The sequence below is a fragment of the Myotis brandtii genome, unplaced genomic scaffold (genome assembly GCF_000412655.1).
Source record: "Myotis brandtii unplaced genomic scaffold, ASM41265v1 scaffold519, whole genome shotgun sequence".
In the NCBI taxonomy this organism is placed as follows: Eukaryota; Metazoa; Chordata; class Mammalia; order Chiroptera; family Vespertilionidae; genus Myotis; species Myotis brandtii.
The window spans coordinates 566329-572878 of record NW_005369782.1 but is presented as its reverse complement, the minus strand read 5'-3'; positions in this window follow the sequence as shown (position 1 = coordinate 572878).

Genomic DNA, 6550 nt, shown 5'->3' with positions numbered 1-6550 from the left:
CTTTTTGGTTACATTTTAATATCACTAAATCACATGTGAGATGAGTTATTCTCAGCAAATTCACCTACACAAAGAAAATATCCCATACTGAAAATGAGGTATCTGCTCCCAGCAATCAGTTGCCTGCACAATTTCACTTACTCCCAGTGGATTTAGGAATAATTTTGCCACTAAGCAATTTCTAATAGTAAAGACTGAAGGTGTAAACAATGCAAAATAAAGGCGTTTTGCTATTTATAGTAGATGGATTTGTGACGGCCCAGGCAACAGAACTTCCTCACATATTTAAGAAGTCTTGCATGACCCAAAGGAGTGGAACTAATGAACTGTCCAAAGCTCAGCTGTGCTTTTCAGTTTGTCCTTACAAATTGGACAAGCCCTTTACTGTTTGAAGCAATTCCTCTGGTGGTGCTAGTGATTGCAGTATTTTAAATGCATCACCAACTGGACTCAAATCCTTCCACAGTGGTTACGTGACGTGGTGTCCTCAGTACTAGCAATAGAACAGCTAAAATAGGACATGCACATGAACATGGCTGCCAATGATGTTAACTGTTTGGAAAAGTTATATCATGACAAGTCCTCCTTTCTGAGTTCTTCTGGATAAATATATTTCCCCTCAAACTATCGTTCTCACTTACTAACATAAATAAAAAGCCAAACTAACTAGGATGTGGTATGTAATTACAGAAGAGTGTACATGAACCACTAATTCCAGTATGTCAGTCAACAAATTCCGTTTGTTGCCAAAGGGATGGGGGATGAAATAAAATAATTTTAAAAAATTTAAATCTGATCATGGCTCGACGCTCAGCATGTTTTGGTGAGTTTACATTTTTTAGGTTTGTAATTCTAGGGTGCGAAAGTAAACAAAGCAAAACAGAACAACAACAACAACAAAAACACAAACAAGTTTTCATTGTACTGAGTGCCAGGCTCTTCAACAGTTGTGAGGCTACAACTACATAAGTGATACATCTCCTAATCAGGGAGATTAGATTTATAAAAGGCAGCAGAAGATTAACAACATACTGCAGCTTGTAGTTAAATTGCAAGTGAATGATCCAAATAACAATTGCTATAGGACTAGAGCAGTGGTTCTGCAGGTCCACTGGAGGTTCCCAGTGGTTCTCAGACTCTTGGAGGTCCCCAAGACTCTTTCAGGGGTTCCGTGAGGTTAAAACTACTTTTATGATAATTTTTATGATAAATTATTTACCTTTTTTACTGTCTCTATGTTTTCACTGACCGTGCTTAGAACTGCGTGTGGTTGCTTCCGCACAAAGCAAGCCTGGCATCCCACTGTAGTAGTAGTCACTGCATTCTTAACCACCACACACTTGCAGTAAGAAGAGGAAGAGGAAGAGGAAGAAAGTCACGTTCACTTAAGAATGCCTTTGATAAAGCAGTTAAATTTATTAATTTTGTTACATTCTTATCCACCAGGGCATCTCTTTTTAATAGTTTGTGGGATGAAATGGGAAGAAGGATAGAGTGCTTGAGGAAAAGCACTGAGTTTCAAGTGGAATTAGCCACTTTTTTTCATAGAGTAGCTTTTTATTTGAAAGAACAACTGACAAACTACAGTTATTCAGACAAATATTTGGCAGATATTTTCTCAGAAATCAACAGTGAGCCTGTCACTTCAAGGAAAACAACCAACAGCATTTCTTGCCAATAATAAAATTTGAACTTTCAAGCAAAATTAGCATTTTGAAAAACTTGTATCCTACTACATAAAATTTTTCCTGAAGAAATCAATGATAAAATTAATGAATATGATATTTTTGACATTATATGACAAAATCAGTCAACATTTGAGGATCTGCGTAATTCAGTGAACTAATAGTTTCCATATGACCAGTGGATCACATTACAAATCATGCATGGATAAAAGTCCAAATGGGTTTTAGTGTAACAGAATCTGAAAAGTGTATTTTTGTGGATTTTAATTTCACATTGCAGCTAACTTTTAAAAAATTACCACTTGAAGAATTTTGGAATAATATCAAAGAATACTCATAATTATCTAGAAAAGCTATAAAAATACTCCTCCTTTTTCAACTACATATCTTTTTGTAGTCAGATTTTCTTAATATATTTCAAACTACACAATCTATCAAAATATAATGCAGAAGCAAATGTGAGAATACATCTGCTTCGAACCAGCTAGATCTAAATCCAGGTAGATATTAAAGAGATTTACAAAATTTTTCTCATTTTAGTTTGCTTTGAAAAAGTCATTAACTTTAATTTAAAATGTTACTTATGTAATGAGTATATCATTATAAATTAAGTAACAAATACTTTAAATATCCCTCCAATTGTAATTTCCAATACAATGAGTATCCGCAGATACAATTCATATAAATCTACATAATGAAAGCTTTTTATGGTCCTGAGACAAAAAATATTTGAGACTTGCTAGACTAGAGAAAAAGGAGCAATCAGGAGGAGCTCAGGAAACTTCTGTGGGACCAGTGATTGTATAATCTCCAAACATACCCCTTCCCCTGCAGTCCTTCAAGGCCCCAAATGAATTGTGTTATTTAAATATTACCAATTTACACTAGTGCTCTTCACATAACACTGTATTATACTTGTGGAGATGCAATATACAATCCCTCGGATGCAGCAAAACTCCTATATAATCAGAGCTCTACTATTAAGTGGCAGAACTAATAACTACACAGAATAGCTAACTATTATATGAGCTTTTACGTTGTATCAGTGGTTACTTTTCACATCCAAAGTCTCCTTTTTAACATTTATTAGCATTTACAACCCTCCATGGACCATATGTATATTGCCTAGCAAACAAACTACTTTGATTAACAGTTAATTCATTTTCCTATTTTAGATTGATCGTACAGCTCTGTATCCATGTAATTACCAGGCAAAGCAAAAACAATGAAATTTTAGTTCATCTATCTGCAGTAATCGTGTAATTTCTGTTTAGATTTTTGAAATTTTAAAATAGGTTGTAGAATCCTCTCTACCCCATTATTACCTCCATAAATCATTTGGGATACAGAAACTCGAGGTTAAAATCCTCTGTGCATAGAGGGTGTGGGGCGTGTGTGTGTGTGTGTGTGTGTGTGTGTGTGTGTGTGTGTGTGTGTGTGTGTGTTTTGTTTTAGTCTTGGGGCTTAAATTTTTTTTTTTAATTTGTGGATAGTTGGTATACAGTATTATATTAGTTTCAGTATTATCTTAGTATGATATAGTGATGCAACATTTATATACCTTACACTGTCTCAAATGTAATAAAAATGAGTTTGTGCATTTTTGCTCAGTCACCAGACCTCTGAGAATGCAGGGTTTGAGTTCCTTATAGGGATACACTGCAGTCTTAAGGTTTGGAGCAAGATAGTGTGTAAAAATCTGGGCTCTAGAATCAGAAACAGCTATTTCCAGTTAATACCCGTGTAAACTTAGGCTAGTAGCTTAAGCTCTTTGAATCTCAGATTCCTTCTATGTGAAATGGAGCCAATGACATCCACCTTGTATAGCTGTTGTGTGGCACACAAAATGATGGCCATCATTATTAAGCAAATAAGCCAAGTTGTGTTACAACCCAATATATTGCTTTAAAAGTTAAAACCTACTGATATCTCATGTTATTGACAATTTATCTTTCTATAAAAAGAAATCTTTTGTGGTTGATACTTGGTGCAATCTTTGCCACCTTTAAACCTTGGAATAGACATATCTCGGTGCTCAGGGTGCAACTGCTAAATACACATATTTGGAGGTAAATAGCATTGGTCCTTGGCACACTTACAATTGCTCAGGCTTATCTCTAGGCACAAAGAGCTGTGTTCCCAGAACTCATGGTGAGCCAGTCCCCTGGTTCAACAGCTGTAGGACTGACTAGCCACAGAAGCAGCTGGGTTTCTGGTTTCTCTTAGGATTTTGCACTCAATTTGGAAATCCCCCACCCGGATTTATTTGCTATCTTTCTCCCAGCTGCACCAAAAACCTCTCCTTGATTCCTCCTCATCCCTCTCAAGCACAAACTTAACAGTTTCCTACAGATTTTACAGTAGCTTAATTAGTATTCATCATTATTTTGGGAAGATCCTATATTCTTACATCATGATATGGACTTCCTGATCAATTAAGTTGTGCTATTAAAATTCTTTCCGGCCTTTAGTAGTTATGGCTGCATTTCTACAATCTGTTATGGTGTTGAAAAAATACGTTAAAAGTAGAAATTTAATTGTAATGCAATTAAAACATCTTAACGCCATGCTATGATAAAATACTGTAATTCTTCCCTATATTCCAAAGGTATTTCAGGAATTAATTATAAGGGCTTTTAATTGGGTATGAGATTTATAGCTGTTGTCAGGCTAAATTTTTACATTTTTGGATTTTTCTTTTCTCCAAAAAAAAATATATTCACAAATGTTTGTGGGGTTTTTTGTGTTTTTTTTTTAATCCTCACCAGACGACATCTTTCCATTGATTTTTAGAGAGAGTGGAAAGGAGAGGAAGAGACAGAGAGAGAAACATCTATGTGAATTGGTTGCCTCCCACAGGCATCCCACCAAGGCCCTGTTTAGAGCCTGCAACGGAGGTACATGCCCTTGGGTGAAATCAACCTGACTTGAATCGAACCCGGGACCCTTCAGTCCAACACACTATCCACTGAGCCAAACCGGCTGGGGCCACAAATTTATTTTTAATTGAGAAAGAAAATGTGCTCAGTTCTGAGGAAATACCAGCTTTGGAGAAGCTATAGAATGCCTCTTGCGTAATTCTGAAACCCCATGTGCTGGGGCTACCTAGTCGGGTGGGTTTTCAGTAAAATCCGGCCGCTGGCAAATCTCTGGGTGTGAACCAATGCGAGCTGCCCCCCTCCGCGGACAGGCGCGGCGCTGCACACGTCCTCCCGCGCTGCAGACACACGCCCTGGCCCCACGGCCGGGTCCTCCCAGCTCCCCTTCGTGGGTGCCTGGGAATCTTTTCCACAGAATTGCTGAGGACTCTATGGATCAGTAGTAGTTCGCAACTCCTAATGAGAAAAGCCGTTTTAAAATTCAAAATTTAACAGACCCCATCACCACCACCACTCAAACGGCTGTAGTACTGTACTCGTACTTTTAAATTCTCTTTTGATCAAGAAAACGTAAAAACCGATCCAAAGTGTCCATAGATTCTGTCATACTTTCAAATGCTGGCATATTTTATCAATCATAACATTTGCATACATCTGAATTGGTTCACTTAGTCCGTATGCTCGTTAAGTTTACAGGCATCGCTCGATGCACAGATGGCTTTGCCCACGCCTTGCAGAGGTAAGTCCCCAGGCGCCCCGGGTCCGAGCCGGATGCCGGGAGCTGCTTGCTGTCTTCTACCCCAAAGGTTGAATGAAGCCGGATTCCCAGGGACAGGACGCGCTTCCTGCACGTCGCCTGGGCATCGCAGGGCATCTGCTGCCCCCTATCGGCGGCGAGGCGAACAATAATTGGAACTCGTTTAGAATCAACTGGAAGGGGCCTCTTGAAAAAAAAAAAAGAAAATGTATTCCACCATACGCAGTAGCGAGTGGACTCTGAGAGCCCGTTTTCTGCTGACACCCGGTGCCACAGCTGCGCTTTAATGCAAGTGTTTGCAAGCGAAAGGAAGTTATAGGGTCGTGAAGAGGAACCTGACGCTGGTTCCGTGAAGGCTGGGGAGAGGGGGAAGGAGGGGGCTGGTCCGGGGCACCCCAAGGGTCAGTTTCTGTTTTCCACCCTCCTGTTCACCAGTCCACCTCATCCTTATGAAAAGCGTTTGCCCTCGGGCGGGATGGGGACAGTCATTAGAGCACAGCGCGGTCTTTCCCCGAGCCCCTGAGGCGCCTGCCCCTCCGCGTACACCTTGATCCAGTGACCTGGGCTGCAGAAGTGACAAAGAGCACCCTCCCGGCTCCGGCTGGCCCGGGCATGGCCTCCTCACGGCATGCTACTGTCTCCGACCCCTGCGGTGGGAATATGGATGTGCTTCCGAGAAGTGAGTGCCGAGAAGGCAGCTGCCGGGGACCCGGGCTGCCACTGATCGCTGCGCACGTGAAATGCTCTCTTGGGGCTGAACGTGTGCAATGTGCCTCCACCTGCACAGAGCCGAGGCCACGAGCAGGTTGGGGGCCTGCGTTATTGCCATAAACCGAGATATTTGCGATTGTCTTTTTGTTTTCTCCCACTGCTTCCAACACACACACACACACACACACACACACACACACACACACACACATACGCGCGCGGAGCAGTACCCGAACTTGTTCACTCTTGTCCACATGTGCCCTGGCCCTTTTGGGAAGGAGGCTAGAGATAGACGACGAAGGGGAGGGGGAGGGGGAGGCGGGGAGAGTCGCCTTCCGCGCTAGACTTCAGCGGGAAGACAGCTCGGGCCAAGGGTCTTCAGGGCGACCCGGGGAAGTCCCACGGAACGCCCCCACTTCCAGCACTGGCGCCCCATCAGTCGGCGGGGCAGCAGATCGGGGTCCAGGGGGTCCCTCCGAGCTCCTGTCCCCCCGCTGCCCGCGCCGGGGGTCGGGCCC